Raw genomic sequence first — 23,052 nt, forward strand, 5'->3', positions numbered from 1 at the left:
AGCTGTGAAGTTCGAGCATGCTCGATGTGGGACCTATTTTTTGTGTAACTAATCCAGGAAAGTGGGGTGATATGCCTGTGATTTTTGCAGTGTGAACCATTTTCAGGTTTTGACTCTGTATATTATCCCACCATTTATTGGTTGTGTCTTGGAAAAGCACCTTGTTTACTAGTACTAAGCTTTATGTCCCTGTAAACAATCCCTACGCAATAAACCTCATCTTCAGGTTGCTTTTTTCTCCTTTTTGGTTGGAAAGCATGAGTGCCGTCAGGACCAACGAGTTGGAAATGTGAATGGTCTGTGACCAGATTTCAACATCAATGGATGGTTTGGATTTCATACCTCTATGGTTACCACGTTTATAAAATGACTCCAAATTCAGAGCCTTGTAGTCTTTTTTTCCATCTATTCGGAAATAAGATTGGACCATAGGCCCTTTGCATTGTGTACATGTCCCCATTAGTATCCTTGTGTAGATCTACACAAGATGTGTATTTTGTGTTCTCCTGGCAACCATAACACTCTGTGTTAGACTTGTACACAGTTCTTTTCATATAAACTGAAAAAACTGAGACAGGCCCTGGGTGTTTTCTTTGATGACATCCGGACCGGAACTGGGTTGCAGCCATCATTTCGAAGCTGTGCAGTACCATTTGCTTATGGTTCAATACTTCACGTGAAAGCAGTTGCCTGCTCAGAATGACTAAATTTAATGAAATAAATAATAAAGCATTTGTAGAGCGTGCTATCCCTCACATGAGATCATCCGGGCGCTGTTGGAAGCTGGCTCTGCATATACTATACTAAAGTAGGGTATAGTGTGCACAGTGTCCAGTGAAACCCCAAAGGTAGGCAGAGGTAAAAGTAGATTATACCTTACTCTTCATTTGTGGTAGTATGGGCAAGTAGTAAGGCTTTATCAGAGGGTAGTGTTAAGCATTTATTGTACACACTCAGGCGAGAAATGATGTCACAAACTCAAAGAATGAACTCAATCAATTTGTTTGTATAAAAAAAATATATTATTTAGTTGTATTTTATTTTCCAGAACCAGGCCTGGTACAGGTAAGTGTAATAATACTTTTCAAGAAAAATGCAGTTAAATACAGTTTGAGTGCAGTTGAATGCAATTGGATTGGTTACAGGTAAGTCAATTGTTCATAAAACCGTTGGAATTGTTTTTCAGTTACTTTTTAGATTACTTTGTACGTTACTTTTTTAGTTATTTTTCTACTCTGTGTGATTTGCCTAGATATCACACTGGGACATTTCCTAGAGAAAAGGTAAGTAAATCTGTTATTGTACATATGCAGTTTCTTAGGGTTTCATACAAACCAACTCCACACTTAAAGCAATTTTCACAGGAACTCAGTCAATGCAGTCATATGGGAGAAAACAATGTTATCAGTTTAACTGTAAGTACTTAGGTTTGGGAGTTGGTTTTCGGGGGTTAGAACCAGGGTTCCCCCAGGATCAAGGATGCACTCTCAAAGCACCGTCAGCGGCACTAGGGCTTCCGGTTGTAGAGTGCTGAAGCCCAATGTTTTCCGATGGTAGTTAGGGGGCCTTCGGTTGGTGGCTGCTCACAAGCAGGCCACAAGGTTGTGGAAGCGAAGCTCCTGGACTTAGGCTCAGGGCAAAGGGGGATCCGAGTTAGCACACAAAGTGCACCCACAACGGCACAGGGGCGGCCGGGGTGAAGTGAAGGGTGCTGTTTTGTCATCGGGTGCCCTGTTTTGGGATTTTGGCTGCAGGCTCTGTCCAGGAAGTCTTCCGGGAGGAACCAACAGCTGGGCAGGCAAGTTGGAGGGCTTGGTAACGTAGGTGCACCTCAGGTCCTCTTCTCCAGAGCACAGGGCAGCTGGATGCAGGGGTGTTTTTTGAGGTTGGATTTCACCTTACCAGGCCACTCGCGGTTGGGGGAGTCTTCGTGCAGAGGCTGCAGGTGACGTTGGGGAGTCTTGGAGGGGTCAACCTAGGGTGGACTCAGACTCTGGAGCACTGGGGGACCTCGCTGGGACTGGTGGGCCACTCGGATTTGGGCCGTAGGTGCCGGGTGCATCGGGTTTCTTTGTCCTCAGTGGGCTCAGAGTCTTTCTTTGGTGCAAGGGTGAGAAACCGTGGGCTCTGGCTAGATTAGAGAATAACAGAGAGTGTCAGGTGCAAGGAAGAGCCAAGTCTTCAGACTCTTTTTAAAGCTGGCTTCACCGTCCATAGAACAAAGTGGACCTGGAAGTTGGTTCCAGGCTTTGGCACCTAGAAACATGAAAGACTTTCTACCCCGGGATTTTATTTTGAAAGGGCAAGTTTAGATGGTTGGTATTAGAGGATCTCTGCATCCTCTCGGTTCTGTGGCAGCAGAACCAGGCAGCGAGGTATTTTGGATGGTAGAATTGAAGGCACTGAACACCAGAATGATGGATCTTGAAAAAGACCCTCTTATAAATCGTTAGCCAGTGAATTCTTCAAAGCGCTTCAGATTCCAAACTCTGTTTGGGTAGTTTGAGCACCAATCTGGCTGCTGCATGCTGTACCAGCTGAAGTTTGTGAAGCAGCTGCTTTGAACTTCATGCATAAAGACTGCTGCAGTAGTCAAGTCTGGAAGTTATTAAAGCAAAGGTAACTGTTTCTAGTTTCTAGCATCTTGGGGGAGGAAGTCAAAAATTTTGTTTGAGATTTGATCAGATTGAAACACATGCCAGCCACTGCTAGAGGTTGTGGGGTAAAGAATTATTGATTTGGAAGATTAGTCTCATCACAATTAGGGGGTACAAAATTGCACTTTCCATTTCAAAGTCTTTCAAGGCAAAATCCTGACTTGCTCACAGCGCCATAGAAAGGGTTACATTCTCGAGCAGGATCTCCAATTGTTGCTTTCTTAAGAACTGCTCAACGAATTTAAAAAACAGCCAAATAATCTTTGAAGAAGCACTACTCTCCTACACACTTCCTAAAAGCACCCGTAGAATCTGCAGGATTAATCTGCCTCTACAAAGCATCAACCTCACCCCCCCCCCCCCCCCCCCCCCCCCCCACCCAGTGCCACCCCGGGAGATGATTCAGAGTACAACAATGACTGTGTCCTATTCCCACCAAAACCACCATGCAGGAACCCCAAGATGATGTACTGGATTTCAGCTGTATTCATGGTGAGATGATAGACAAAATTGCCTATGAATAGATTGTGGTTCCCCTACAGAGAATAAAGAATTGCATTTCATACATACATCCCACTGATATGTAATGGGATCGTACAATGCTGTTCTGCAAAAAAGAGACGGTTTTATGTGGTGTGCAATTAGAAGTGGAAGACGAGACTCTGCCTTCTCTTTTGCTTACTCTTCCACTAGGTATTAAACACCAATTGTTATCAGTACCCCCACGGGTAATGCAGCTATGGGCAGACGTTTGTAAGACAGCATACACTGACAAGACCGAGACCTCTTGTGTGTGTTTAAGCTTTTTCCTGTACCTTAGGGTCTGCCACTCCTTAGTTTCCAATCAGAGCTTTACTCTGTCTTTTTAACAACATCTGAAAGAGGTTGGTGATCTCCTTCGCCACATTGGAGTCTCCTCCAGATAGAGCGCAAATGGTAAAGGAAAGAACTTTGAGGCAGCATCAGCCAGACTGTGGGATGCTGCGGATTCTGTGGCACTTCTTGACGGGTAGGCTTCCCAGCAATGGGATATTACGGATAGAAACGCTTTTACAACATTTCCCAGGGGAACATATACTGTAGGCTACATCTGTTGCACATGTACGTAAATAATTTTGATCGCCTGCTTCGAAGCCTCCCTTGATTCTCCTGGTACTGCCAGTATGACGATGACACCTGGCTTAGTTTTGAGACATTGGTCCTGATTGACGTTCTCGGGCTTTCGTCCAAGGTGCCAAGTCACTTTATAAACTTTCCCTTAGATCCCAAATATCAGGAATTAGAGCACGCTATAAAGCTTATGAAGTACAACAAAGAATTTACTTAATGAGATTTTACAAAGCTCACTACATCTGCTAGATTCACATTTAAGTTATCTAACTTTTATGGTCTTTTTGGCAGCTTCAACAGCTTTTTTTATGTCTGAAGCTACACCTTCGCTCTTTAAGTTATCTATGCTTGCTTTTCTGTACTGTGAATTCCTAAACACAGTGCTTTTCCAACCTACAGATGGTGTAATGATGCACAGGAAGTGAATGTAGAATAGATGAAACTGCAAAATTGTTGTTGCAGGTACGTAGCCCATTTCTTTCTGTGCATCCCTGGTTGTTTTTCACAACTTACCAAAGTAGGCTTTTTCGCCTTTCTTGTTCGTGATTATTGGTATTGATGTGATATCTAAAATGTATCCATTAGAGATGTTTAATGACATTCATTACCCTGAAATAGCTCCACCTATATGCAGGATGCAGGATGCAGAACGCTTCACATGAGACATTCCTTTTTTAGGTCGAAGCAAACCAGACAGCACAGCTGTCTGGTTTGCTAAAGACATCATGGGGACATTCAGAATGCTGACCTAGGAATGCATTGCTTACCATTGTCTTTGTGGTTTGCAACTCACATATTCTTAGCGTATATTGGCTGCAGATACACATGCTATGCATACTCCTGCCATCTGGTGTTGGGCCTGAACTCTGCAAGGTATTTTCCCTCAAGGACTTTTTATGATCAGCGAAGTGCGTTGTGTCTCCTCCCCCTCGAGGTATTGCGCATATTGAATGGTACCTTTTTTAGAATTTTTTTTCCTCCATCTGGCTCGGACGGACTGCGTCAGAGCTCTTCAGCATTCTACGCCCACTTGGCCTACGCTCCAGAGAAAATGTGACCGGAGATCCTGTGAATGGCACCACCAAGATTTTTAGACTCTGGGGACTTACTGCCACCGATCGACAAACCCGTCAAAAATGCCAGTCTCCAGGTGATTAAAACGAAGAAGGGCCTCATTCAACAGTGCCCTCGTGCGGGCCAAATATGCACACTCCGACACACATGAAGTGTGTAATTTGTGCCTATCCCCAGAGCACAAAGAAGACGAGTGTAAGTCCTGCGCACAGTACAAGAACAAAAAGGCACTTCAGACCCATCGGGATCTACGTCTGGCGCACAGCATGGAACTGGCGGCCAAGGGGAAGTACTCACACGACAGCGACAGAGAGAGAGAGACAAATGATCCGGTAGGAGGCATGGTGGTCATTGCCAGGCCCCACTATATTGCTTCCAATTCATTCTCCGGGGACAAACTCGCTCCAGTACAGGTCGAGGGGCCCACATCGCCTACGCTGATTCCCATGTATGGGCTCGGGACCAAGACGACGCCACGTACTGCTGAACCACGTGCAAAAAAGATCTTTCATTCACCACCTCACCCCAGCCACACCACATCACAGCCTTCCGGCTCGGGCGATACCGTGAGTACACTTCAGGCACCAGAAAGTTCTTGATCCCAGTCGGACGGCCAGGCCAGAGCATGGGTCAGTTGCAAATCTGCACCAAAATATAAGTCTGTATCGACTGACATATCGGCACCCAAACGCTAAACGGCACTGAAGGATGCCAAGCAGGATGTGTCCCCAATTAAAGTCATCGGATCCGAAGAAACACTCGGCCTCGAGCATCTTGGAATTGAAACAGCCCTCATCTCAGAGGACTTGAAAACAGCACAGCCATTCTTCTAGACAGAAGAAAAGCCGGACATCTGGGGTACCAAAGCTGAGTCACTGCAAACATATTTGCCCTCTCCATAACAAGAGGAAGAGGGGAGATCCAGGACACAGATTGCAGGGGACACAGGGAACACAGGACACCCACCACACCCCAGACCCATAGGAGGACTATGATGTGGCCCTACAGGCCTCAATCAGGATTTGGAAAGTGCGGCTACTCCACCCATGAGGGTCTCGAGGCGCGGTCTGAAAGTGCAGCCTATTCTCCTATTAGTTGAACATTCATATCATGAGGTCCTTCCTTAATTGCTGGAGTGATGGTGAGGCTCTTAGGTGAAGTGGAGTTAATTACAGGTCTGGGCCGCCAGATGAGAGAAGGAGCGTCCTCTGCTGTTTTTACAGTGTGTGCCAGCTAGGGCGAGAGATCCCGATCTGAGATTCCTGGTTGGCTAGTGAAAGGTAATGTGTAGGTTAAGGTACACGGGTCCTTTGTTGTGTAGCACCTTGTATGCGTGGATGAGTAGCTTGTACTGGCATCTCTTCATGACTGGAAGCCAGTGGAGATTACGGAGGTGAGGGGTTAGGTGCGTCCATCTGGGGAGGTCGAGGCTGAGCCTGACTGCAATGTTCTGGATCGTCTGGAGTTTCTTGATGACTTGGGCTGTTATTCGTTCGTAGAGGAAGTTGGTGTAGTAGAGTCTGCTGGTGATGAGCGCCTGTATGACAGTTCGCCTGTTGTTTGTGTGACGCAGACATGAAGCCGTCAGTACCAAGAAAAGCGTCCCCACCAGATGATGCAGCCTCATACCACAGTGTCATACAGAGAGTTTGCAGAGTACCACAAGCTCCCTATGCACCCCCTGGAGAGCAAACAGACTTCCTGGTGGAAACATTTTTGCGCACAGAGCGCACTGTCCAATACCTGTCAATGATAGCATCCGTACTCAATGTATCCAAAGAGATCTTTAAGGACCCAGGCAAATCTAGGGTCCTGACACCTCGCATTGAAAAGAAATACAAGCCATCGCCAACTGAACCAATTAACATACGTAGGCACACCCCAGCAGACTCCAGGAAAAGAGCTGCAGCACAGGGCACTGGAGAAGAGCCTCCTCCAGATAAAGAAAGTAAAAGAATTGATGCTGCCGGCAAACAGGTGGCAGCAGGCCATGCCAATCACTGGAGGATTACCAATTCAGTTTGGCTACTATTCAGATATAGCAGGGCTACCTGGAACGAAATGCAAGAATGCAAGCAAAAGCTCCCAGACTATTATTAGAAGCAAGGAGAAGACGTGGTAAGCGTGGGCAGGCAGATATCTAATGCAAAATCAAGTGTGCACTAGACAGAGCAGACACTGCTGCAAGGTGCATTAACACATCCATCATGATCTGCAGACATGCGTGGCTGAGCTTAGCAGGGTTAAAACCTGAGGTGCAGCTACATATTCTCAATGTCCCATTCAATGGGTAAAAACTCTTTGGGCCTTCTGTGGGCACACAACTTGAGAAAACCAAGAAAGACACTGACACAGCATAATCAATAGTATAATCGATGGGTGCCTTACATATAAAACCTCAAAAACAGCAGCCCTTTTGGCGTTACCAGGGTAGTCGGGAAGATAAAGCATCTATGCCTGAAAATACATCCAATCAATGGCAGCAGCAACAGTACCACCAGCAGAGTTGTGGATACTAGAGAGACCACTCCAAAAATAGGGGTGGAGGTACCCCCAACAAGGGCACCTTCACTCCACCAAACAAATTACTTACTCAAACTCCATTTGTGTCCACCCCCTCACCCCCCCTGTCCTACCAGACCACGAAACACCTGTCGGGGGTAGGCGGCAACAAGTCTTCCAGTTGTGGCCAGACATCATATCAGACCCATGGGTATTACAAATCATCAGACCGGATATTACCTAGAACTGACCCAACAACCACCAAATATCCCACCAAAACGTCACATCTTAAACCCACAGCATCTACATTTGCTGAAGGAAGAAGTAAAGGCATTACTGCAAAAAGAGGCAATAGAACAAGTCCCACACAAACAAAGGAGTCTACTCCTTATATTTCCTCATAGCAAAGAAGGACAGCTCAATAGGTCCCTTTCTGGACCTATGCCCACTCAATCAATACATACAGTCCAACCACTTCCATATGGTGACATTGCAAGAAGTGCTACCACTGCTACAAAAGGGCGACTTCATAACTGCATTAGATCACAAGGATGCATATTTCCACATTCCAATCCCCCCTGCACATTGCAAATACCTACGGTTCGTGGTAAGTGGACGTCATTACGAATTCAAGGTCCTACCATTTGGGGTAACAGCCCCAAGGATATTTACAAAGTGCTTTGCGGTAGTAGCTGCAAAATTACGAAGAGAAAACATACGTTTGAGGCATGTGGGCTACTGAATTCATATCTTAGCATAGATCGCCGCCTAGTGTTGGGTCAGGATGATTGCACCTTGTTGTCCTGGAAGAGTCTTCGAAGTATGACCAGATAGGTGACTCCTCCCCTGGACTACAGTGCGCATGGGCATCTTCTCCATCCTTAGATTGTTTTTTTCCGCCATTGGGTTCGGATGTTATTCCTCTACTCCAACTTCGGAACCAAAACTACTTTCTAAGGCCAAAAGGCCTTCTACTTCCATGGTATTGTTCTCGTTCGGTACTTCTTGACTCGACCAAACTTTCCATCTCGATCCGGTCGTAGACGCGGGCCGTTGGGCCTTTCGACGCCACGTGGGCCTGCTGTCGATGGAATGGAGCCTGTTCAAAAGGTGCCCACAATGCCACTCCAAATTCCCGCATACTGACAAACATATAGTATGCAAAAAGTGCTTCTCACCGGAGCACAACAAAGAAAATTGCCCAGCGTGTGCCCAATTCCGTTCGAAGAAGACCATCCAGAATCGACGGGCCGCTAGGCAAGAGATGCAGCGGCCGGCACCGGAACCGGAGAACATCTTCGATGATGAACACGACCTCCCAGAAGCGGCGGACTCGGATCTAGAAATAGTCACCGTTGAGGACCAGTCGGACTCCGATGACCAAATCACGCCGGGGAAAAAAGTGAGTACCCAGCCCCCAACACCACGTATCCCAAAAGATAAGGCTCCGGTCGAAGCATCGCCTAAAGGCCTTAGCCGAGATCGACAAGCTCCTTCAGAAGCCCGCCTTCCGGCTCGGCTCCGAAGCCCAAAACCAGGCCTTCTGATAGCCCAGGACCGAGTACCATTCTCCCCAAGAAGGTTGTCGACCTCAAGAGGGTTGTCAAACTGAAGGTCGTCGATCCGGAAAAGGTCGTCGAACCGAGGAAGGCTGTCGAACCAAAAGTCGTCGAACCGAAGAAGGTGGTCGAACAAAAGAAGGTCGCCCAACCCAAAAAGGTTATCGAGCCGAAAGCTATAGAGCCAAAAAAGAGCCTCGAACCAAAACGGGTTGTCGATCCAAAAAGAACACCTGACCCAAAGAAGGCCGTCGATCCTAAAAAGAGTGTCGATCAACAAAAACAGGATCACACTACAAAGCCGTCGAGCCGAAAAAAGCCATTGACTTGACCAAAAACATTGAGCCGAAAAAAGCTGTCGAGCATAAAAAACATATCAAACCAAAAGCTCCGGTCGATCCGAAACAGGTCGTCGACCCAAACAAGGTCGCTGAACCGAAAAAGACTGTTAAACCAACAAAGGACGTCGAACCGAAAAAGGTTACTGACCCGAAAGCAACAGCCAGCCGAAAAAAGCTCCACAACCAAAGGCCCTCAAGCCAAAAGGTCACAAACAAGTCACTAAGCCAAAAACATCGGCGCCAAAGCCACGGACAGTTGAGGAAGAACTCTTCCATCCTGATCCAGTAACTGAGGAACAACCTAAACTGTATATAGACTCAAACAGGACACGTTACAGTTTATCACCGGAAAAAGAGACCATTGGACACGGACACTCCTTCCCCTGTTCCTCCAAAGAAAAAAGACTTCGGGACATCTCCCTCAAGGCCTTTTACTCCTCCTCCTTTCTTTCCTAACATGCCTTTTGTGCCCTACTCTCCTACACATTCAGATTATAATGATGGGGATAACATGGGGGAAGATCCTCAGGATAATTTTAATGAACCAGAGGACCCTCATGCACAGGATGACACATGGGATGACCAGAATGATCCATATGACACACAACCCATCCCAGACACCTCCCCATACCCTACAAAGCCGTTGCCTACTGACAACACCATTGTTTTTAACCAACTGCTGGATAGGGCAGCAAAATACCACAATGTCGACATGCACACTGACCCAATAGAAGAAGATTTTCTATTTGACACTTTTCCTACTTCTGAGAAAAATGTCAAGACACTTCCTATGTTAAAAGGGGTACTAAAACACACGCCAGACATATTCAAAGATCCAGCCAGAGCACGTGTACTCAATCCCAGGATTGAGAAGAAATATAAGGCGGCCCCTACAGACCCTACTTATATCAAATCCCAGTTGCCTTTACACTCACTAGTAGTAGCAAACACTCGAAAGAGAGCTAACTCACAAACAGGAGATGCTCCCCCCCCTGACAGAGCCTAAAATATTAGAAGCCTCAGGCAAAAGAGTAGCCTCACAGGCTGCTAATTAATGGAGGATTGCGAACCCGCAAGCTCTGCTAGCACGCTATGATAGAGCACATTACGATCAACTTGAAGGTTTACTGCAACACCTGCCAGACCCTTTTAAAGCTCAGGCTAACGACCTCATACAGGAAGTCAAATTTATAACTAACGCTTCCATTAAATGTGCGCTTGGCGCAGCTGACACATCAGCCAGGTCCATTAATACTAGTGTATTACTAGGCAGACACGCGTGGCTACGCATCTCTGGTTTTAAAAACGAGGTGCAATCCACCATCCTCAACCAACCAGTTAACCAAGACTTCCTGTTTGGCCCTGCAGTAGATACCATCTTAGACAAAATAAAAAAAATACCGAAACTGCTAAGTCTATGGGCGCACTTCAGTTTCAACAACATAGAGGTTCCTTTAGTCGCTCCTCCTACAGAGGCTCTGCAAGAGGCAACACATCACAAACTTCCTCTACATACAAAAGCAACACCCAAAGTTCCTTTAATAAAAGCTCCAACAGAGGTTATAGGGGCAACAATAACAAGGGCAGAGGACGTGGCAGCAATTACACCAGAGCCTCCACTGCCGCCAAACAGTGACTTCATCACACTCCCTCCAGACCACCCAACACCAGTCGGAGGCAGAATCAAACAATTCCTACCAGTCTGGAACTCCATTACCACAGACAGGTGGGTGAGACAAATAATGCTGTATGGTTATTGCCTGGAACTCACTCCTACTCCTCCCAACGTAACACCCAAACTCCGTCCTATGTCCAAAGAACACATCACATTGTTACAACAAGAGGTCGCGCCATGCTACAAAAGGGAGCAATAGAACCAGTTCCTTTTCAACACCAAGGAACAGGGGTATACTCTCTATACTTCCTAATTCCCAAAAGGGATGGATCCCTCAGACCCATACTAGACCTCAGACCGCTAAATCAGTACATACTCTCAGAGCATTTCCATATGATTACTCTACAACAAGTACTCCCGTTACTCCAGCAAGGCGACTTCCTAGCAACATTAGACCTCAAGGACGCATATTTTCACATACCTATACATCCAGCTCACAGGAAATACCTCAGGTTCACAATAGAAGGTCAACATTATCAATTCAAAGTTCTCCCCTTCGGGGTGACTACAGCCCCAAGAGTTTTCACAAAAAATCGAGCGGAAGTAGCAGCACACCTCAGAAGGCAACACATCCACGTGTTTCCATACCTCGACGATTGGCTCATAAAAGCCAACTCGTACGTGCAGTGTGCAAGCCATACGTCTCAGACACTCCAGCTGCTGCACAGTCTGGGTTTTTCCATAAATTACCCAACATCACATCTACAACCCTCCCACATACAGCAATATCTGGGGGCTACAATAGATACCTCAGTAGCAAAGGCATATCCAAATCCAGCCAGGATAGCTAACATGCAGACTCTCATTCAAAAGTTTCAGCCACAACACTCTTTGCCAGCTCGAGTGTTCATGCAGCTCAAAGGCATGATGGCCTCCTGCATATTCATTGTCCCTTATTCCCGACTTCAAATGCGGCCATTGCAAGAATGCCTAGCACGGCAGTGGAACCAAGCTCAAGGACAACTAAAAGACCTAGTGTTGGTAGACAGTCACGCTTACAACTCTCTGCAGTGGTGGAACCCACAAAACCTTCCCAAGGGGCGACTGCTCCAAGAGCCTGTTCCACAAGTAGTAATAACAGCGGACGCATCACTGACAGGTTGGGGAGCCCACTTACTTTAATACACAGTCCAAGGGCTCTGGACAATCCAACAAAAGACACTGCATATCAACCACTTAGAGTTGCTAGCAATATTTATGGCACTAAAAGCATTCCAGAAATACTTGTACAACAAGGCAGTGTTGATCCGGACGGACAACATGACAGCCATGTATTACATCCAGAAACAAGGAGGGACACACTCTCCACAGCTGTCTCACCTAGCACAGAGCATATGGAGGTGGGTAATTCCCAAAAACATTTTTCTCCTAGCAGAACACCTTCCAGGGAAAGACAATCAAATAGCAGATCTGTTAAGCAGACACAGCCAACAGCTACACAAATGGGAGATTCACACTCAAGTTCTCCAACCATTCTTCCAAGAATGGGGACAACCAGAGATAGATCTGTTTGCCACAAACGAAAACTCAAAATGCCAGTACTTTGCCGCCAGGTTCCCACATCCGTTGTCACAGGGCAATGCGATATGGATGAACTGGTCAGGCAGATTTGCGTAAGCTTTTCCACCAGCCCCACTGATTCCGCTGGTAGCACACAAACTACGCCAGCAGTCACTCACAATGATCCTGGTTGCTCCCACATGGGCAAGACAGCCATGGTACACAACGTTCCTAGAACTTTAAGTAGTTCTCCACCAAAGACTGCACCTCTTGCCCCATCTTTTAACTCAGAACCATGGAGAAATCAGGCACCCAGATCCCAATCAGATGAACCTAGCGATCTGGCTCCTGAAGTCTTAGAGTTCGGATACCTTAACTTTCCTCCTGATTGCATGAACATTATCAAGGAGGCAAGACGGCCAACTACTAGAGCATGCTATGCAGCTAAATGGAAAAGATTTGTAATTTATTGCAATAATAACCAAATAAATCCTTTAGATGCTTCCATCCAAAACATTATCTGTTACCTCTTACATCTTCAAAGATGCTCTTCCATAAGGCTACATCTTGCTGCTATAGCAGCATATCTCCAGAACAGACAACACCTGTCCCTGTTTAGAGTACCCCCAATCAAAGCTTTTATGGAAGGTCTTAAAAGGATAATCCCTCCAAAGCACCCACCTTCACCAGTCTGGAACTTAAATATAGTACTTACCAGACTTATGGGACCTCCTTTCGAACCACTCCATTCATGTGAATTACAATTTCTAACATGGAAGGTGGCATTCTTGATTGCCATTACCTCCCTCAGGCGAGTGAGTGAGCTACAGGCACTAACCATTCAAGAACCTTTCATGCAAATACATGCAAATGAGGTAGTACTTCGGACTAACCTTAAGTTTATGCCAAAAGTCATATCCACTTTCCATATCAATCAATCCATAGAATTGCCAGTTTTCTCCCAAAACCCACAGTCAGTGGCTGAAAGAGCCCTCCACACACTAGATGTAAGGAGAGCTCTGCTATGTTATGTTGACAGGACTAAATCATTTAGGAAAACAAAGCAACTGTTCGTTGCTTTTTCCCCACAACATACAGGTAATCCCATCTCAAAATCAGGAATAGCCAGGTGGATAGTTAAATGCATTCAAATATGCTATCAAAAAGAAACACACTCTAACAGTTCCCCCAAAAGCACACTCTACGCGTAGAATGGGGGCATCCATGGCTTTCCTAGGGAATATTCCTCTTGAAGACATATGTAGGGCAGCTTACATGGTCTACCATACACACTTTCACTAAACACTATTGTGTAGAGGTGCAAACAAAGCAACAAGCTGCTGTAGGCCAGGCTGTCCTTAAAACTCTTTTTCAGACTGCTGCAGTTGGTACAGGTGACCACCGCTAGAGGAGATACTGCTATACAGTCTATGCTAAGATATGAATTCAGCAGCCCACATGCCTCGAACGGAAAATGCTACTTACCAGTATGCATCTGTTCTTGGCATATAGGGCTGCTGACATTCATATCGTCCACCCTCCTCCCCGGAGCCTGTCAGAGCTGCAGGATTTTCCATCTCTTACTTTACTATACTCCATCTTTGCCACAATGGCGAAAAACAATCTAAGGATGGAGAAGATGCCCATGCGCACTGTAGTCCAGGGGAGGAGTCACCTATCTCGTGATACTTCGAAGACTCTTCCAGGACAACAAGGTGCAATCATCCGGACCCAACACTAGGCAGCGATCTATGCTACGATATGAATGTCAGCAGCCCTACATGCCAAGAACAGATGCATACTGGTAGCATTTTCCATATCTTCCCTTATCTAGACAATTGGCTGATCAAGAGGCAAACCTAAGCCAAATGTCTAAAAGAGACACAAACCACAATCAACCTATGACAGCAATTGGGCTACACAATTAATGCTATAAAGTCTAATCTCCAACAGCTTACCCCAATGCACAAAGGGTTCAAAATCTCCAGAACCAACTGAATTCTATTCAACCACATCGTCACCTACAAGTCAAAACAGTGATGCGCCTTCTAAGGATGATATTTAAGACTATTGGACCGAAGCAATCAGCCACTGTAATGGCAATTTTGACTTAAGACCTTGCACAAGGCTACCACACTAGCCTAGACAATTTCACCGACCCTTCTGGTAGGTCTATTCAACAAATGAGGTTGGAAAGAAAAAGAAAAAGCAACACAATGAATTATTTGTAAGAAACTTATTTATCTATTCAAATCAGATTCAAATTATAAAAGGGTACATATTTGAGGAAGAATGCACATAACTCTTAGGTATAGGGAAACAGTAAAATCAATCCATCAATACTGTTTCCCTATACCTAAGAGGTATGTGCATTCTTCCTCAAATATGTACCCTTTTATAATTTGAATCTGATTTGAATAGATAAATAAGTTTCTTACAAATAATTCATTGTGTTGCTTTTTCTTTTTCTTTCCAACCTCATTTGTTGAATAGACCTACCAGTACAGTCGGTGAAATTGTCTAGGCTAGTGTGGTAGCCTTGTGCAAGGTCTTATGTCAAAATTGTCATAACAGTGGCTGATTGCTTCGGTCCAATAGTCTTAAATAATATAGACTATATCATATTGCTTTTTTAAAATAATCTTTTCTATAAAAAATCCCTTGCTGGAACCTTTCCCTAAACACATTGTCTGCCAGATCCCGCAAGGGTTTATTGGGTTACCCACTCCTTTGAATCACTTCTAAGGATGATGGCATCATGCGTAGCAGTAGTACCACATGCAAGCCTACACGTGAGACTTTTCCAAGAGTACTTGGCATCGCAATGGTCACAAGTGGGGGGCAACATGGAGAATCTAATGTTGGTTTCACCCAAGGTCCATCAGCACTAAAATGTTGGAACACCTCAAACATACTAAAGGGAATAGCTTTCAATGACCCAATCCTGCAAGTAACAATCACAACCAATACACCACTTGTGGGGTGCTCATATAAAGGACATTGTGGTTCGGGGACACTAGACCACACCACAACAGACATTGCACATCAACATGTTTGAACTCTTAGCCATCTATATGGTTCTCAAAAAGTTCCTACCAAATATAACCGGGAAAAATGTACTTCTACGAACTGACAATATGGCTGTAATGTATTACATTCATAAACAGGGAGAGACACATTCCATCCTTTTGCCATAGCTGGCACAGGCCATATGGAAATGGGCAAACAGTCACAAAATACTACTCCTGGCACAATATATACCAGGGCAGGAGAACTCCAATGCGGACCTTCTCAGCAGGACACACCAACAAGTTCACGAGTAATATTCACTCCGTTAATACAATGCTACTTCCACCGGTGGGGAACCCCCAAAATAGACTTGTTCGCCACCGCCGAAACTCAAAATGCCAAAGCTTCGCAACTAGACACCCACACCCGCAATCCAAGGGGAATGCACTATGGATGAACTGGTCGGTATATTCGCTTACACTTTTCTGCGTCTCCCACTCATTCCATACGTGGTCAGGAAACTCTGACAGACTTCATTAACCTTGATACTCTTAGCTCCCACATGGGCTCAGCAACCATGGTACAAAACAATGCTAACGCTATCCCTAGTACGTCACGAAGTTACCCAACTACCCAAACCTTCTCACTCACAGCAGGGGCAGGTGAGACATCCCAGTGTTCTACAGCTCAATCTTGCAATTTGGCTCGGCTCTTGAGGTCATAGAGTTTGGATACCGGAACCTACCTCCAGAATGTATGACTATTCTAAAAGAGGCCAGAAGACCAAACAGATGGGCTTGTTATGCAGCAAAATGGAAACATTTTATGCACTATTGCGCTTCACTAAAACATTAACTCTTCTTCTCCAACAGAATAGCAACTTGTCTGTTACCTATTACACTTCCAGGAAACACATTTAGCATATACCTCCATCAGGGCCGGACTGGGAACCCAAAGTAGCCCTGGTAAGTTGTCAGACCAGCCTCCATACAGTGTATAACGAACAAGCACAGCAAGTGAGCCTGACAACTATAAGGGTGGCTTAGGCAGGTAGGTTCTCCCCCCAAGAAAATGTTGGGAAACCATTGACAAAATGGTGCAGGTTTTACACATTTTTCATTACATTTTCGATTGTATTAGCTTTTAAAGCATAGTAAATGATGACCTTACATTGCAACATGATACAACAATCTTTGTTGGGGCTCTTCATTGACTCCCTCACTATCACCCTCCAACGGTGCCTCTGATCTCTCCATAGCACCTCTCTCACATGTATTTTATTTGTTTGTAGTGTTTTTCATACCGGTGTAAGGTGTCAGAGCACCCTGCATCACAAACACATACAGAGACAATGAATCATAGATGTGTAAATCTGTGTACAGAAAATGTTGCAAAGTACAAAGGGAAAACCAAAGTGTAGGATTCCCATATCATTCATACTGGTAGGCATTTTTTAAGTGTGCTTGGTCTGGAGAAGCACAAACTCTGTATTCAGAGTATAACACAGTGGTTACAGTTGGCTTTACTAATAAGAACTTATTTCTACCCAAACAAACCCCTTTTCACAACTTTAGGGTAATAAAAGACTGTGAAAAAACATAATTTTCTACTAATATGTACGATGCAGTTTGCATACAGCTCTTTGAGAGTTCATAGCTCACTGTGCTAGATTACAATTGTAACGTTTGAACTGTATAGTAACAAAAGAATCTCTGTTACGAAAGCAGTAGCCCACTGAGCTACGTACATAAAATACTGTTCTGTGACCTACATGAAACACATTTATTGAAGTAGGCATATTAAATTAACCCTCTGTGCTACCTTAGATGAGTCAAAACTGCCACTAGATAAAAGATCTCTCCCCAGCAGGTACATTAATCACCAGTTATCTTGACACTTTTACAGTTGTCTGAAAACTGCTGAACATACAAGGAAATCTGCATTGGGTGCTTTTAAAACTACAGCACTGCCACAAAACCGGCCCCTATTGACCAAATCTGCCCCCACCCTTCCCAGGAAAACGCCTGGTGCAGCGAGCCTGGCCTTGACATCCATACACCCACATTTAGCCGCCATTGCAGCATATCTACAATCCAGGAAGCAACGCCTTCATGTCATTAAAGCCTTCATGGAAGGATTAAAACTAATCATTCCACCTCGTACTCCTCCTGTACCAGTATGGAACCTAAATATTGAACTAACAAGATTCATGGGGCAACCATATGAGCATCTACATAGCTGTCAAATTCAAATTTTTTTTTTTTTAATTTTTTTTTATTGCAGATACTCAGATAAGATAAGGACAACATTGGCATAATTATTAAAGTAAAACAGCATTACATATTAGAATTTAGACCATGGAACCCCAGGTGTCTCTTCAGCGCGTAACCCAAAAGTCCATCTGGCAATATCGTCGATTCGCTCTCCGTACACCATCAGCCTAGCATAGGAGGTATCCATGTAAGCCATCTAGGCATCCGCTTTTTCTGTTTTATTCCCCCCCCCATAACAAGCATTACTATGAATGTAAAATCGGCTTAATAACCCTTTGTTCATAACTTAACTGTACAGTCATGGTAGTGGCATCATGCATTTCCCTCAATCCCCATCCCTCCCTCCTGCGCCTGGTAGACAAGTGGTACAAATACAGTTCGTCTATCAGTGCGTTTCTGTTGCATCAAGTTCCACTCAGGACGCGCGCCTCAGCTCCAACTCGACCCTCCTTCCAACCTGAGGCGCAGTCATGTGCCTCCCACCCCCAGCCCTCCATCTAGCCCATGGTACTGTCTCCACTTCGACCAGACCCTTTTAAACTTTCTCGGGCAGCCTCTTGATTTATACGTCACCCGCTCTGCCGCCATGTAAAGGTCCAACCCTCTTCTCCACTCCTCCACAGTGGGGATGTTCACTGCCGCCCAATATTTTGCAACGTCTCGTTTTGCTACTACCAGGGCCAGTGTCGGGAACACCAGTAAGGGGCGGGGGAGGTCCACATCATTAGTCATTCCCAGGATGGCCAATTTGGGCTCCTGTTCAAGTGGCACAGACAGGACTTCCCTTAGTTCAGTAAAGATGAGGGTCCAATAGGATTGTATTTTATCACATGTCCATAGTATATGGAAGAAATCCCCTCCCTCATGCTGACATTGTAGGCACTTATCATCTAATGTTCTCCCCATTTTGAATAATCTCACCCTATCGAAATATGTTCTGTGAAGCATGTTGTATTGGATAAGGCGGAGCCGGGATTTTATAGCCACCTCCCTCGGGTGCATTAGGACTAAGTCCCAGTCGATATCTTCAAGTGTTCCTACTTCCTTCTCCCAGGTGTCCCTGAGCTTCGCCAGATCTCCCAGCATGTTGTTTGTGAGTGTTTTATATGTGAGTGATACAGCCTTTTTGGTATCTGCTCCTGTAGTAGTCTGCCTTCTAGTGGGGCATATTCAGGATGACCCTCCAGAGTCAAAGCCTGCGCCCTCCATGCATGGCGCAGTTGGATGTATTTAAAAAAACTGCGAGCGATGGAGCCCATATTCTGCCCTCAAGGTCGCGAAGGATTTCAGTTCTCCCCTGGTGATGACATCCCCCACCGTGGAAATTCCAATATCATCCCACCGCTTAAAGCCGGTAAGCTTATGCAGCTCGGGGAGCCATGTGCATTGCCAGAGTGGAGTCTGTCGGGTGGGCTTCTTATCCCACCCTGTGCGTCTCGTGGCCAATCTCCAGGCCCGGAGTGTGATGCTCGTGGCCGGGAGCAAGGACTTCTTTGCCGATCTGCCGTATAAATATGAGAGCAAATTATGTGGGGATAGTTTGTTATTCTCCAGCGCATACGTAGGGTGGTCCGCCGGGGCATGGAGCCAGTCATTAATGGGGGACATGTGCTCCGCCCAATAATAGGCTTCAAGATTTGGGAGCGAGATTCCACCACTATATTGATGGCGTTGGAGGGTGGTCAGCGCTATTCTCGGCTGCTTACCCAGCCATATAAAAGCTCAAAGGTGGGCGTGAATTCTACTGAGTAGGCTGTCTGGGATTAGATAGTATTCATTTTGTAGGGCGTACAAATACTTGGGCAATATTATCATTTTATACATTGCCGCTCTACCCAGGAGTGTCAAGGGGAGCTGGCGCCAGCGGTCCATATCAGATGTGGAGTTCACGAGTATTCTATCTACATTTTGTTGACGCGACAGCTGTCTGTCCAGCGTACTGTATACTCCCAAATATTGGAAGCCCTCCGCGGACACCACCAACCTGTCTGGAAGAGCCTCCCTACTCGTATCTCCTTTGGGGTCGAAAAGGACGGATTTGTGCCAGTTTATAGCGTATCCGGAGTAACTGCCATAGCAGTCCAGCTCCCGTAACAATTCAGGTACTGTGGTCTTTGGGTCAGTGATGTAAAGAAGGACATCGTCCGCGTATAGGGACAGTTTCTCCTGCGTCTCGTCTGCGTCCGTAACTCGAAATCCTGAGATCTTATGGTTTTGCCTAATCCTGGCCGCCAATACCTCAATTGTTAACGTGAAAAGAAGCGGCGATAGAGGACAACCCTGTCGGGTGCCTCTTTGGATCAAAATTTCGCGGGAGAGCCTCCCGTTTACCCTCACCCTGGCTCGTGGGTTGGCATAGAGCTAGCGCACCCATCATCGAAATTTTGGGCCAAAACCAAATTTTTGTAGGGCGGCCTCCAGGAACGGCCAGTGCACCGAGTCAAAGGCCTTTTCGGCATCTAAAGAAAGGAACCAATGTGGCAGTTCCCTATCTCTCACCTCCTGCATCCAGTTGTGCGTGCGCCGGAGGTTGAATTTTGTGGCCCTGTCTGGTAGGAAGCCAGTTTGGTCTAAATGTATCAGGTCGGGTATTACTGTTCTCAGCCGTCGCCCCAAGACCGTGGCAAGGAGTTTCACCACCGTATTCAACAGGGAGATGGGTCGATATGAGGCGCAATCCCCCCGTGGCTTGCCCTCTTTGTAAATAGGGATTATGGTCGCCATGGTGAGGTCAGCGGGCAGACCTCCCTCCTTGCACGCTTCAAGAAGAAATTTTTCAGGTGTGGAGCTAATATGTCAGCCGTGCTCTTAAAGAATTCCGGAGGAAAACCGTTTGGCCCCGGCACTTTGCCCGGCTTTAGTCTGGCAATGGCAGCTTTTACCTCCTCCAAGGAGATGTCGGCCTCTAACGCAGGTAGGGCCACAGCATCCACCACAGGTAGATCGAACCGTGACATATAGTGGAGCGATTCCTCGCACGTGCCCAATTGTCTGGCTTCGTAGAAGCGTTCATAGTAAGCCGCGAACGCATCCGCAATGTGGGGGTCTGAGCACACTGTCCTCCCCTTCCCATCGATGACTTCATCTACCCACCGCGCCGCTCTCTCCTTACGACTAAGCCAGGCTAGAAGTTTCCCCGACTTATCCCCCACGTCGTATAGTCGGTGGAGTGTGGCCAGGTTTTGCGTTCTTGCCTCTTCCGACACCAATTCCCGATAGCGTCTCTGGTTGTCCAGCAGTTTACGCAAGGTTGTTGTGCATTTAGTAAGCAAGTGTTCCCTCTCCAGCTCCACTATATCTCGTTCAACATTCCCCACCTCCTCCTGTAGCCTCCTCCTCTCCTCCCCTAATCTGCCATTTATTCTGTCTCTCATCACTGGCTTCAGTGCCTCCCATAAGGTCACTGCCGAGTCCACCGACCCATCATTTTCATCCAGGTATACCTGTGCATCTGCTCTAATGCCCTTAAGTATTGTCTTGTTTGTCAGGTCCCAAGCGGCAAGACGCCACGAGGCCTCCTTCCCATGTCCAGACGGCCCATCGATACTAGTAGCGGCGAGTGGTCTGAGAGACCTCTTGCCAAGTATTCCGCCGTGCCCTCCATGGTTATTTCCTGCCTAGGCATGAATACATAATCCAGTCTGGAAAACACCTTGTGCGCGGCCGAGTAGAATGAGTATGCTGTAGTGTCTGGGTGTAGCAGTCTCCAGACATCGGTCAGTCCTATCTCGGACATCATTTGAGCAAGGGGAGTCTGATTTCCTCAGTTGCTAGGCGCTCCTGATCTATCTAGACCCCTATCCATCACATCATTGAAATCACCACCCACTATCTGTATGGTATCTGAGGTGTCTAAGAGTATGGTCGCAAGCATCTTTAGCGTATTCGCCTGCAATTTGGGAGGTGCATATACTGAAACAAGAGTGTAGGTGCGTTTACGCCAGGACCCCTGCACCCCTACACATTTCCCCAGTGGATCCCCCCACGTACGTGTGATACGGAATGGGAAAGTATTCTTAACAATAATCGCTACTCCCCTAGAGTCAGTCGTGTATCCCGCATACCCCAACACTTTATATCTACCCCTTGCGATGAATGCACAGGCCGTTCCCCTCAGATGTGTGTCCTGCAGGAAAATGATGTCTGGGCCTACCCTCTTGAGATAGTTGTTCACCAGTCCCCGCTTAATCTTGTTACCCAAACCATTTACGTTCCACGTCAGGACGTGCAGTTTCTCAGTGGCCATAGGTCATGCCAACAATTTACTTGCCATCCAGGCAGTGAGGTCAGACGAGGCGGGCGGTCGCCCGTATCAGTAAGCCACAGATTGCACCAACCTCCATGACTGTGTTCACCCAACAGCGTACCCCCCCTTCCCTTCCTCAAACAACTAAACTGTATGAACAACCCCTTCTCCCCCCCTCCCCCACCCCACATGTACCCCCCGGCCATCCCGCCCGTACAACCATCGACGGCTCGGACTACCAGGCAGCAAGGTCTGTCGCCCACCCCTCAAACAACCCCAGCTAAGAAATGTCTAGCTGTCCAAACTCAAGTTCTGAAGTGGTGTATGCCCACCCCAAAGAACAAAAAGTGCTACTTGCGTGTCCCAAAGCAAAGAACTGCTATTTTGGATCTCAGTCCCGTATTTTCTCAGGAATGGGAGTCCTGCGTTTCAGTTTCAGTAGCCTCCGCATTGCCAGACTCTCCTTGTTCCAGATCTCGGATGGCAACTGCCAACGGGTGTATGGATTGTTCCGTCTGTTCCTCTACGTCTGAGATATTCGTATCATCCTCATGTTCCGTCACATTTCCTGACGTTGGAAGCAGGCACCTGAATCTGGACCCCCGAGCAGGGTCTCCGTTGTTGGCAGCGTTGCCACCTCCTCGGTCTCCTCCGTTCGCTACTTGTTGGGGCGGGTATGGCGTCCGTTGCGTCTGTCTGCCTGCCCGATGACGTCGTGTTCTCTGCGACCCGGTCGGGCTTCTCCAGAAGTTGGCCGCCGCCAGCTCATCACAGATTCTGCGACCCTTCTCCTCCGCCTCTCGTAGCAACGGTCTCTCCTCCAGCCAGTGCCAGGACTCCTCTGGTAGATTGAAGAAGTGTGACTTGCCCTTAAATAAGACCTTCAGTTTCGCCGGGAAGAGCAGCATATAGGATATGTTCAATTCTTGTAGTTTAGCCTTCACAGTGTCATATGAGTGTCTTTGCTTTTGCACATCCTGGCTATAGTCAGGGAAGATCATGATGACGGTGTTCTCAAACTTGATCTCTCCCATTTTTCGGGCTTCTCAAAGGATGAGGTCCCTGTCCGCATAGTTGAGGAATCTTGCGATGATCGGGCGAGGTCT

The 23,052-nt window shown here is 46.5% G+C and overlaps 1 protein-coding gene across 4 annotated transcripts in view; it reads left to right on the forward strand.

The window, feature by feature from the left end:
* The window catches only part of PRKAG1 (protein kinase AMP-activated non-catalytic subunit gamma 1), a 274,867-nt gene that overhangs the window by 197,298 nt on the left and 54,517 nt on the right, over positions 1–23,052 (forward strand). The gene's annotated exons all lie outside the window — the stretch shown is intronic.

Source organism: Lissotriton vulgaris, chromosome 1_1 (genome assembly GCF_964263255.1).
Source record: "Lissotriton vulgaris chromosome 1_1, aLisVul1.2, whole genome shotgun sequence".
Lineage (NCBI taxonomy): Eukaryota > Metazoa > Chordata > Amphibia > Caudata > Salamandridae > Lissotriton > Lissotriton vulgaris.